Source organism: Mustela putorius, unplaced genomic scaffold (assembly GCF_011764305.1).
Source record: "Mustela putorius furo isolate JIRA1106 unplaced genomic scaffold, ASM1176430v1.1 tig00000743_pilon_pilon_pilon, whole genome shotgun sequence".
NCBI lineage: Eukaryota > Metazoa > Chordata > Mammalia > Carnivora > Mustelidae > Mustela > Mustela putorius.
In genome coordinates, this window is record NW_025421464.1 from 181,406 (window position 1) to 194,057 (window position 12,652).

Sequence of the window (12,652 nt, forward strand, 5' to 3'; positions counted from 1 at the left end):
GTCGTGTCGGAGATTGGGGCTAGGCAAAAGAACTGTAGCAGGAATGTCCTTCCCTGTTGGCCCTTCTGGGGTGTCAGGGTGAGAGGGGGTAGGTTTGCATCTTCTCTGGTGGAGGAACTATCAGGCCCACCCCCTACCGCCCATCATCAGATGTTTTTTAAATGTGTGTTCTGGGTAGAGCGTTTTGCTGAGTTCTCTGGAGTTAGCAAGAAGTGGGAGATGCAACCGGCTTTCAAGAAACGAGCCACTACCCGGTTGGAGATGTGCTGCAGCAAACTGATAGAGGGTTACGCAGGGAAGGTGGGGGTTTTGAATTGGTGTTCCTTGGTGCCATTGGTGTAGACGTTCTTTGTCATGTGGGCAGGCTAGTTAGTTCTGGTAGCTTCTCTGGCCCCCACCCTGTGTGTGCTGGTAATACTCCCCTCCTCCCTTGTGATGGAGACGGTCAGTAGTACTCCTGCACCTGTCAAAACACGACCCATCCCTTTATTCATTTAAGTCACTGAAGTGATCTTGCGGAGTCATCACTCCTTTTTTCCAAAATTCCCTTATAAAAATGGTCAAACAACACAAGATTTTTATAGTGATCACTTGTGTACTCCCCACCTAGCTTCTACCATAAATACGTTACTGTACCTGCTTATCACCTATTTACCCCCTAACCTTAACCCTAATCCTTCTATAACACATTTCAGGATGGCAGACATCACAGTTCCCTCTAAATATCTGTTAGAATTTAGTATTTGTTTATATTCTTGCACCCTACAACACTATCAGAATAGAGACCATGACCACTAGCTCAGAGAATTCCTTTATGCCCTTTCTCAGTCCCCACTGGCTCCCCAGAGTCCGCAGCCGTTCTGTTTTCCTACTCTGGTATTGCCTGTTACTTCTGAATTAGATTTAAAGGAGATCTGTACTAGGAGCTCTTGCATTCAGCACCCAGTGTGATACCTTCACTCAGAAACACAGGGGTGCTGTTAGTTCTCACTAAACTTACTAAAGTTAGGCAGGACTGTGACTAGGTTACAAGGAGAAAGGGACTTTGCAGATAGGATTATGTGGTGGACCCTGAAATGGGGAGATGATTTCAGGATTGGATTTCATGGATTGTGTGGGTGGGTCCAGCATAATCACAAGACTCCTTAAAAACATCTGAAGATGCCTTGCTTGCTGGCCTTGAGGATGGAAGAAGGGACTAGAAGCCAAGAACTGTGGTGGCCACTAAAAGCTGGAAAACACAAGGAAACACTTCTCCCACCGGGCCTCTGGAAGAAACCAGCCTGGCTAACACTTTGGTTTTAGCCCAGTGAGACCCATTTTGGACTTCTAGCCTCTAGAACAAAGATGATAAATGTGTGTCGTTTTTAAGCCACGAACTTTGTAGTAGTTTGTTACAGCAACAAGAGGAAACTAATGTGGAGACTTTGTTTCTCTTTAATTTAAATTTTAAAATTTTTATTTTATTTTTTTAAGATTTTTAAGGGGCACCTGGGTGGCCCAGTTGGTCAAGCATCTGACGCTTGATTTCAGCGCAGGTCATAATCTCAGGGTCCTGGGATTGAGTCCCACATCGGGCTCCACGCTTAGTGTGGAGCCTGCTTAAGACTGTCCCTCTCCCTCTCGCTCATGCTCTCTCTCTCTCTGTCACTCAAATAAATAAAATCTTTTAAAAAAAAAAGATTTTTAGTTAATCTTTGTATACATCATGGGGCTCGAACTCAAAACCATGAGATCAAGAGTTGTAAGCTCTACCTATCCAGCCACCAGGTGCCCCTCTCTTAGTTTTAATGTATAAGTTTTTTGTTTGTTTTTTTAAGGTTTATTTATTTATTTTAGGGAACGCAAGCCAGGAAGGGCAGAGGGAGAGAGAATCTCTAGCAGACTCCATACTGACGCAGAGTCCAACACGGGGCTCAATCCCACAACCCTAGGATCACAACCTGAGCCAAATGAAGAGCCCAACACTTAACCACCTGTGGCAGTCAGGCACCCAGCTATATTGTCTTTATAACTGGTTTGAAGAGGGCTGTAGGTAAGATCAAATGAATATACTAAATTTACTTAACCACCTTACTGAAGGATAAATTTTGTTTTTAGAAAGTAAAATCATGACTCAAATACAAAACAAGTATGTTAAAGATATTATTTGTTCATCAAGGAGAGAACAAGTTAAGATGTTTTAACTGGTTCAAAGGAGAATCCAGAGAACAAATAAAAATATAATTAGCCCAGTAGGAATGCTGAAAAATTTGCTTTAGTAGATACATAGCTGGCAGAATTAGCCAGTATCTACTCAATAATAATCAGTTACATTTAGGACTTTACATGGTGCAACTTGCATATGTATGGACAGGAATCACCTGCGTGATCTGTTTCCCTTGATTTGCATCATGATCAAGTAGCTTAAAAGCACTCTTTAAGTGCCAGCAGGTTGGGGGGACTTGTTTCAAAGTCTTCCACGCTGTTTCCTGATGCACTGTTGTTGGATGCTTGGGGTAGTTCCATTTCTTTGGTTTTATTAGAACAAAAATCCAATATGTCTTTGTGTTAATTTTTTTCTTTCCTAAAAACCTTGATTGTGTAGGATAACATACTAGAAGGGGGATTGTCGGGTCAAAGGATTCTAACTTTCAATTAACATTGCCAAGTTGTATGAACCTTTCTCCCACACACAGAAAACAAACCCCACCCGTGTCCCACCACAGAAAATACCACTTCTATGGGCCCTTAAGAACCCTCAAACTTTCTTTTCCAGATGCTCCCCTGCCCCCCAGTCCCCGCCCACCTACTTTTGCCTTCTGTTCACTGGTGAAAAAGATCCGTGGAGAACTGACTGACTTGGACGGATTGAGGACTCTTTCCAGTACTGGGGAGAGGCTTAGGCTCCCCTGAAAACCAGAGCCTCCGAACTCCGTAACAGACAGGGTCAGGGCTCTGTTACAGAAGCAAGGGTATCCTTGGGCCTGGCTAGAAACTGGTTTTTGTTGCTGCTGACTTTATTTTCATTGTTTTCCTTGTTTTATTTTTGAGAAGCATGGTGGTTGTATCCATAGCCCTAGGATTCAGGAAAACTTCTGATTCTGTTTCTGACCATTGCTAGCTAAGGCTTAAACTGCAAATTACCCTGTATCTGAGGTTTTCCAATCATTGAATAGACTTGGGGGTTGGGAACCATGGGTAGTGGGTCAAAGTTCAACTCTAAAATTATAATTATTTTAAATGGAATGATCACATGAGAAACTTTCTGCAGGAAAGCAGCCCCCCCCCCCCCAATAACCATGATGACAGTTGGACTACAGGCAAGCATCTCGTCGACCCCCACTTGTTCCAGGAAATGGCTGGCCACAGAAAACCCTCCGCCCTTTCCTCTTTTGAAATGTCCCCAAACTGCTCACTTGCCCCCTTGCAGCCAACCAAGGACGGCCAAATGTACTGGAAGACCAGTGAGTCTTCCTCACTTCACTAATCCTACCTTTGCAGAATGCTTTTCAATGGGATAGCATTTCCTTTTTACTCCGTGAAATTTACTCCCTGACACCTTTGCACGCCTGCTGAAACAAGGGTGATGGCAGAAGGGTTCTCTTGCTGCCCGTTTATGAAAAAAGAAGCTTTGTTAGTATTATTTTGGGCCTAGATTTATCTCTGACATGTGGGATGTGTGTCTGTAAGCATACCCCTGGTAATGCGTGCCTGCTTCCTGGATATATGTGGGTTCACTTTGATTGACAGTGTTGGACTGCAGTGGTCACTTAGATGACATAGTTGAAGGGTTCTCATTCGACCCTCTAATTAAATTCAGTGAATTAATGTGGGACAGCTGAAACAAAAATGGATCAAAATAAAAATGCTGAGGGTAGCCGCCTGGCTTCTGCCCAGTATGTCCAATGAGTCCCTTTGAGTTCTCTGAGTTCCGTGCACACACAGGGCAGATTGATGACGGACCTCTCAGAGGCTGGGCTTGCTGTAGCAGCTGACCCACAAAGGCACACAGAAGGCAGCTGTCAGCTTCATTAGGAAGGTAGAAATATTTGCCAGTGGGTATATAGAGTGGGTACACTATCAGATCCGTGTGCTAATTGCCACTGTAGTTTGCCTATTTTAAAATTAATTCATACATTTCTGAAGGCAGTACATCCTCAGGATTTAGGGAAATCAATTCTGTTAACTACAGGGTATGTTTATGGTATGGCAGCCCCGTGATTAATGCTTTTTTAGGTGTGAGAAATAAATACAGGATAGGGCCAAGAAAGGCACGGCCAGCAGGGACTTTAAATTCTAGCCGAGACCCAACGCATGAATAAGTTAATAATGTCAGGTATCCCAACTATGAAGTGAAGTAGCCAAGTGAGGCTTGGAGGACAACTGTTCCAGGCTGATGGAACAGCAAGTACAAAATTCAGGGTGGTGAGTTAGGGGTGCTGGGAAGATGGTAAGGACCAAATATGGGGAGAACAGAAGTATGGATAGGATTGGGCAGGACCCAGGTAAGACAGGGCATGAAACGTGACAGGTATCCTGAGCATGATGATGTCATTAGGTGTGTTTCAGCAGAGGAGTGATGTCTATTTGTTTTTAAACAATGTCTCTGGAAGGGCTCCTGGGTGGCTCAGTCGGTTGGGTTTCTGACTCTTGGTTTTGACTCAGGTCTTGATCTCACGGGTCATGGGATCAAGGCCTGTGTTGGGCTCCACGCTCTGAGGGGAGGCTGCTTGAGATTCTGTCTCTCTCTGCCCTTCCCCGCTGCCCCTACCACATGCACATGCACATGCACACACTCTCATTCTCCCTCTTTCAAATAAATAAATCTTTAAAAAAAGAAAAAAAAAAGATGTCTCTGGAAAGTGGAAAATAGACTAAAGGGGGGATCATGAAAGCTTGTCTCCAAAGATGGCCCCCAGTGATTCCTCCATTCCCCTTGATTCTGGGCTTACTTGTGGCTGCTTTGACATGTAGAAGACAGTGGAAGGAATATTCTGGGACTTCCAAGCTCAGGCCTTAAGAAAATTCCCTTCCTCTTGGAATGCTAGCTCTTGGGTCCAAGCTGTACAGAGAGGCCACATGGAAGAGAATTGAGACCCACAGCCCAAAGTCCCAGCTGAGGACCCAGCCATCTGTCAGAACCAACTGCCAGATAAGATGAGTGAGCCACTTGGATATTCTGCCCACAAGTGCCCACAGTCCCAGCAACATGACATGAATAGAGGACCACCTCTGTCAGCTCAGGAAAACCAACGTATTAGGAGATTTAATAAACTGGTCTTGAAGTAGTTCATTTCCTAGCAATGGATAACAAATGGGGGCAGGGGTGGAAGCAGGACACCAGTGAGCCAGTTGTTGGGATCATTTAGGCCAGAGATAATAGGTAGGAAAGAAAACTTGACCAGACTGGAAGAAGTGAGGATAGTCAGTAGTCCAGCTCAGGGTGCACTTTGTCAGTGTGACTTTTAGCCTGGACTGAGGGAAAAGTCAGTAGAAAAGCAGCAGCTTCTTGCCTGGCTCTCCTAACTCCAGACCACGCCTTAGAAACAACTATTTAAAATTCTCAGTTCTCTCTTTGACAGTGACCACCATTTTGCACCAGTTGCTTATACTGGTTTGGTGGTGGTGGTGAGGATCAAAAAACAAAGGGATGCCTGGGTGCCTCAGCTGATTAACCATCTGAGTCTCAGTTTCGGCTCAGGTCATAGTCTCGTGAGTTGTGGGATCAAACCCTTCATTGGTCTCTGTGCTCAGTGGGGAGTCTGCTCAAAGATTCTCCCTCTGCCCCTCCCCCCACTCTCTCTTAATCTCTGTCTCTCTAAAATAAATAAATCTTTAAAAGAAAAATAAGGGGGCACCTAAGTGGCTCAGTCGGTTAAGCAGCAGACTCTTGGTTTCAGTTTAGGTACAATTTTGGGGTCCTGGGACCCCAAATCCTGTCCTGTTTCAGGCTCCACACTTGGCTGGGAGTCTGCTTGAGAATTCTGTCCCTCTCCCTCAGCCTGTCCTCACCCTACCCCCATCAAATAAATAAATAAAAATTTTTTTAAAGCTCAAAGACAGGATGCCTGGGTGGTTCAGTCAGTTAAGCGTCTATCCGCCTTTGGCTCAGGTCATGATCCCAGAGTCCTGGGGTTGAGCCCAGCATTGGGCTCCCCACTCATCAAGGAGCCTGCTTCTCCCTCTCCCTCTGCCTGCTGCTCCCCCTACTTGTGCTCTCTGTCAAATAAATAAGGTCAAAAAAAAAAAAAAATTGCAAGGACATAAAGACAAAGAATATGGTTGATATGACCATTAAAAAAAATCTGTCCTGAAAGACACCATAACCCAAATAATGAAGAGAAAATATTTGCAAAATATTAAAATCTCATACATTAAATATATAATAACATATAAACAATTATAATAAAAAACAAATTAAAATAAAAAACAAATACATAATATATAAACAATTCTGAAGAAAATGACAATCTAATAGGAGACACCATTAAGGTGTTCTAAGAATTTCACATTTCTGCTTTGTATTGATGCCTCACTTTTAGATATCTTCTCATGTGGCCTCATCCTCAGTAGATGTACCCCACCTTCCCAACATGGTGTCAGTTCCACAGTGATCTCTGACCCAGAAGATGGGAGGGGACATGTGAAGTCTTCTTTAAAGCCTTGGCTGTGGAACTCACACAGTATCACTTCTGCCATGTTCTGTTGGTTAAACCAAGTCACTCCACCAGACCAGACTCAAGAGGTGAAGAAACAGACTCCTGTCACTGGGAGGAACAGCAAAGTCACATCACAAAGGGATATGGTAAAAGGGAGTTGTGACTCACTGGGGACCATTACTATCATACTGTACCACGTGATATCCAAAAATGTCTCTCTTCTACTCTCATGCTTGAGTGATAGTTTAGTTGAGAATATTATTGTAGGTTGCTTATTATTTTCCCTAAGAATGAAGGCATTTCTGCATTGTCTTCTGCTTTCTGGTGGTGTTGGGAAGGGTGATGCCATTTTTTTTTGTTTGTTTGTTTCCTTATATGTGATTGCTTTTATTCCTCTGAAATCTTTCAGGATCTTCTGCTAATCTATAGTATAATGAAATTTCATAATATGGCCATGTGTTGGTCTTCTTTTTTTTCTTTATCTCCCCCTCTTTTGCACTTACTATACTGGGCATTTAGAATGTCACTTTGGGCATCTGGGTGGCTCAGTTGGTTGAGTGACTGCCTTTGGCTCAGGTCATGATACCGGACTTCAGGATCGAGTCCCGCATCGGGCTCCTCTCTCACGCTCTCTCTCACTCATTCTCTCTCAAATAAACAAATAAAATCTTTTTAAAAAAGAAAGTCACTTTAATCTGGAAATGTAGTTTGAAAGTTTTTCCTGAATTATTTTTCTGACAGCTCAATTTTCAACAAATATATTTTCTCACAAAACCTAGTAAAGAGTAGCATTAGGGTGCCTGGGTGGCTCAGTCACTTAAAGTGTCCAACTCTTGATTTCAGCTCGGGTCATGATCTCAGGATTGGGAGACTGAGCCCTGTGTCGGGCTCAGTGCTGAGCCTGGAGCCTGCTTGAGATTCTCTCTCTCCCTCTGCGCCCCCCACCCATGGTCTTTCTCTCTCCACTCTCTAAAAAAGTAAAAAAGAAAAGAGTGTCATTGTTTTACATTTTTTTGCAAATCCCTTTAATGCCTGGCTTAATAGAAGACAGCTGAGTTCTCACATCTACTTCTGCATTCCATCTGTTGCAATATGTTGTTTTGGTTGCAGTATATGAAGAAATTCTGACTAGGCACATTTTAAAAGGAGCTTGTGTCTGAACAGATAGATAGTGCAGAAACCAGTGTAACTAGAAACCTGGCAACCATCTATTTACCTTAAGACTTTGCTAAATGGGAATATTCAGTCATCTTTTTTAAAAGAATATTTCCAAACTTGCACTGGTAGGAAAGAAAATTGGCCTTGTTTTCTTATATAATAAAAACCACTTTGCACTTCATTTGTGAGTCTGAATGCAGAATTTTGAGAAGACAGCCATCAGAGAAAGCATGTATCCACTTGGTAAATGTAACTAGCCAGGAGAGAATCTACAAGGTCAGGTTACAAGTCATCCCTTCGCTACTGTGTCCCTTGCCATCACAAAGTGAATCAGCTGATTGCCTAGTACCAAATTTCTTTTATGGAATTTGTATGAGTGCATGGGTTGGACAGAAAAACCGAGAACCTGAGGATGTGGATAAGACTGTTTGCTGAGGTACCCAATTCATCACAAGCCACCAGGAGTTCAACATGGAGGGATGGCATTAGTTATGCATCCCTGTGATTGGATAATTATCCTTACATAAAATGAAAAGCATGTCCATATTCCTATTACTAATTCAGAGGGCACAGCAATATAAGACCAAAGTTACAAACCCCTAAAACACCCTGCCAAGACAATGACTGTTTTCATATACTTTGGTCTGAGCATGTGATTAGCAAGTGTATGACAGAGCAGATCAATGGAGCTAAATCCAGAAGAAACCATCTTTTTATCCTGAAATAATATCCTACCCATCCCTTAAAGTAAGTACTAAGTGATGCATCAAGCTTTTCCTCTCCTGGATCAAAGAGAAAGAGCTCTGAGAGCAGAAACACAGCAGTGGTTGTGGCAGAGAGGTGCTGTGGTCCATTGTCTCTAGAGCAGAGGAGGGCGACAATCCAAAGAAAAGCATACACAAAAATATCATGGAACCCTACTTAGCAATGAGAAGGAATGAACTGCTGATACACTGGGTGATACACATGAATCTCAAACATAACTGAACAAAAGGCAGCAGACTTTTATCAAAAAAATACATTCTGGGGGCACTTGGGTGGCTCGGTCAGTTAAGCGTCTGCCTTCAGCTCAGGTCATGATCCCAGGGTCCTGGGATAGAGCCTGGTTGTCTTCCTCTCCTCCCTGCTTGTGCTCTCTCTTGGTATCTCAGTTACTGTCTCTCAAATAAATAAATAAAATCTTTAAAAAAATACATTCTGTGTGATTTTATCTGAAACTCTGAAAAAGACATGTCTAATCCATAGTGACATCGATCAGTGTTTGTCTGAGGCCTGGGATGGGGGGGATTGCTTGGGAAGGGGCACAAGGGAAACTTTTGGGGAGATGGGGATGTTCTATATTTTGACTGTGGTTACATGGGTATGTACCTTTGTTGAAACTCAAGGAAATGTACACTTGAAATGGGTATGTTTTATTGCATGTACATTATACCTCAAAAAGTTGACTTTAGGGGGCGCCTGGGTGGCTCAGTGGGTTAAAGCCTCTGCCTTCTGCTCAGGTCATGATCCCAGGGTCCTGGGATTGAGCCCCACATCGGGCTCTCTACTCAGCAGGGAGCCTGCTTTCTCCTCTCTCTCTTTCTGCCTGCCTTTCTGCCTACTTGTGATCTCTGTCTGTCAAATAAATAAATAAAATCTTTAAAAAAAAAAAAGTTGACTTTAAAAAAGTACATGGGGCTTCCATTTTCAGACAAGATGAGTCAGTAGATTCTACCCTATTCCTTCCACTTACTACAACCAAAAGCTTGACAAAATACATAAAGCAACTCTCGGACTTCCATGATGGTGGGGAAAAGGTGAACTGTGTAGACAACTTGGGTCTCAAGCGATGACACAGCTGGGAGTCCTCACAGGCTTTATTACTTAACTAGATCCCAGCCTGGGCACCAGAGAAAGCCAAACCCAAAACCATCCCCAAAGCACAAAGTCCCAATGAAAGCCCACTTTCTAGGGGGTCAAAGGGCTGGGAGGGACAGCAATGAAAGATAGACTTTTTGACAATGCTTGCTTTGTTCTGGACAAACACCATGAAATAAGCCACAACCCGTCCTCTCTAGCAGGCTTTGGGGAGACTGGTGTGGAGCTTGCCCACCATCCCAGCTGTGCACTACCGTCAGGATAGTCCTCGCTCTCCTTTCTAGTGATGGCTGTGATATGGAGCTCTGCCAGCCCCACTCTGCACAAGTGTGATCAGCAAGAATCCCCTTCCTCTCCCATCCTCATGGAGTGCTGTGACAGGAAGGTAGGGCCTTGTTGGCATCCTTGCACTGCACTAAGCAAAGATGACAAAGAGGCAGCACCCAGCCTCTCACAGCTGGAGCATGTGGGGAGGATTACAGACGAGGGAGCTACAAAAAGAGATTGCTTCAGTTTGTATATGGAGTGCAGGGTACACCCACCCACAAGTGACCTATGTGTGCAACCCACCAGAACTAACATAGTGAAAGCTTGAGAACTCAACTACGATGTGGAATACCATACTGTTTCAGGATGGCCTCTGGGTAGCACACAGCACGGCAGACCAAAATTGTACTGATTTTAAACTAAACTGACATTCCAGTTCACAGACCACAAAAGTGAGCCACGGTGCTCATTCTGAACTTGAACAAGTTGAATACATACCAACATAGTTTTAAAAAGGAACCAGTGACTCCTAATATAATACCCAAAGGCCCAGGATAAAATCAAATAGTTTGTATCATACCAAAAGCCAGAAGAAGCCTGAACTGGAATGAAAAAGGGCAATGAAGGGATGGCTAGCATCTGGTGCCTGGCTGGCTCAGTCAGCCCAGTGAGTGATTCTTGATCTCAGGGCCATGAATTCGAGCCCCACATTGGGCACAGCGCTTCCCTTAATTAAAAAACAAAACAAAACAAAAAAACAACCAAACAAAAACAACTGATGCTAACATCAAGATGGCACAGATGTTGGGATTATCTGACAAGGATTTTAAAGTAGCTATCCCTAAAAAAGAAGAAAGAACGGAAGAAAAAGAAAAACTTCTGTGAGCAACCATGAATAGACCTGAAACAGAAAAAGAAAACTTCAACAGAGAAAAAGAAGATATAAAGAAAAACCAGATGGAAATTCTAAACCCCCAAAATGCAGTAACAATAAACTTACTGGGTGGGCACCATGGCCCACTGGAGATGACAGAGGAAAGCAGTGACCTTGCAGATAGACCACTAAAAATTCTACAACTTCAACAAAGAAACAACAAATAAACAAAATGAACAACTTCAGGGGTCTGTGGGAAAATACCAAAATACATGTGTGTCACGGGAATCCTACAGGAAGAAGAGAAGAAGTGCAGTTCAGAAAATATACTGAGACAATGGCTAAAAGCTCCCCAAATTTGGCAAAAGACATAAACCTACAGATTAAAGAAGCTGGAAGAACCCCAAACCAAGAAATCCTAAAAATCCTAAAATAGTATGCACTAACAGCCAAATTCATAGAGACAGTAGAAGAGTGGTTTCCAAGGGTGAGGGATGAAGAAAACTGGAAGATATTTGGTCAAATGTTACAAACTTTCAGTTAGAAGAGGAACAAGTTTTGGGGATCTAACATACAGCAAGGGGACTATAGTTAACAATACTGTATTACGTACCTGGAAGTTGCTAAGAGAGTAGATCGTATATGTTCTCACCAGAAAAAGAAGAAGAAGAAGAAGAAAGAAGAAAGAAGAAAGAAGAAAGAAGAAGAAGAAGAAGAAGAAGAAGAAGAAGAAGAAGAAGAAGAAGAAGAAAAGAAGAAGAAGAAGAAGAAGAAGAAAGAAATAGTAATCATGATGGAGGTGTTAACTAACCCAACCATGGGCATCATTTTGCAATATATAAGTATGCCAAATTATCATATTGTATACTCTAAGTTTACACAGTGTTATATGTTATATGTCAATAAAGCTGCAAAAAAAATAAAAAGTGAAAAAATGATGAAGAAACCTAGAACAATACCTAGGAACTGTGGGACATTTCCAAAAAGTGTAACATAGGTGGACTGTGGGCTGCTGGGTTTGGTGAAGGATCTCAAGATGGCCAGGAAAAACTTGCTCTAAACGCCATTGACTGAGTAGCTTTTGGGAAAATCATACCCCAAAACCAGAAGACCATTGCTAACTTCTGAAATTCTGGAATGAGACCTTTACCTCCCCAGGTGGGCTACTCTCCCTGAGAAACTACCTGCTGTTGACTGGGCTTACTACAAGGCCAGTGTGGCAAAGGCTATCTTGGGAGATTACTTTGAGAAGTTTAATGCCCTGAAGTTTCCTCTGCCGGAGGAGAAATACACTGTTCAGGTGGATGCTAAAGAAAAAAAAGATGTGAAAAGTTGTGCTGAATTTTTGTCTCTCTCAAAGGCCAGGATTGAGGAATATGAAAAAGAGCCAGAGAAGATGATCATAATTCCATGTGATCCAATGACGATTGAGGACCTGAATGAAGTCTTCCCGGAAATCAAATTAGACAAAAAGTATCCCTATCGGCTTCACAAGCCAATTGAGTATTTATAAACTTGAGTTGGGGAGAAAGTTCTGGCCCTCAACGCTGGACATTAAAAATAATTATATAGAGGTGCCTGGATGGCTCAAGTCAGTTAAGTGACTGTTTGGGTCTTGAGATCAAGCCCCGAGTCAGGCTTCCTGCTCAGTAGGGAGCTCACTTCTTCTCCCTCTGCTGCTCTCCCTGCTTGTGCTCTCTTTCTCTCAAATAAATAACATCTTTAAAAATAATAATTATATAGTAAAGAAGAAAAGTTGTCATGTACACAAAACAGGAAACACTAGAAGGAGAAGAAGGAGAAAGCAGAAGTAGTGGTAATGGCCATTTTCCAAAATTAATGATAGACACCAGAC

At 42.8% G+C, this 12,652-nt stretch overlaps 1 pseudogene; it reads left to right on the forward strand.

Annotated features, from left to right (window-relative positions):
- Positions 1–9,942: 9,942 nt before the first annotated feature.
- On the forward strand, positions 9,943–12,416 carry LOC101690332 (annotated as a pseudogene).
- The last annotated feature ends 236 nt before the right edge of the window (positions 12,417–12,652 follow it).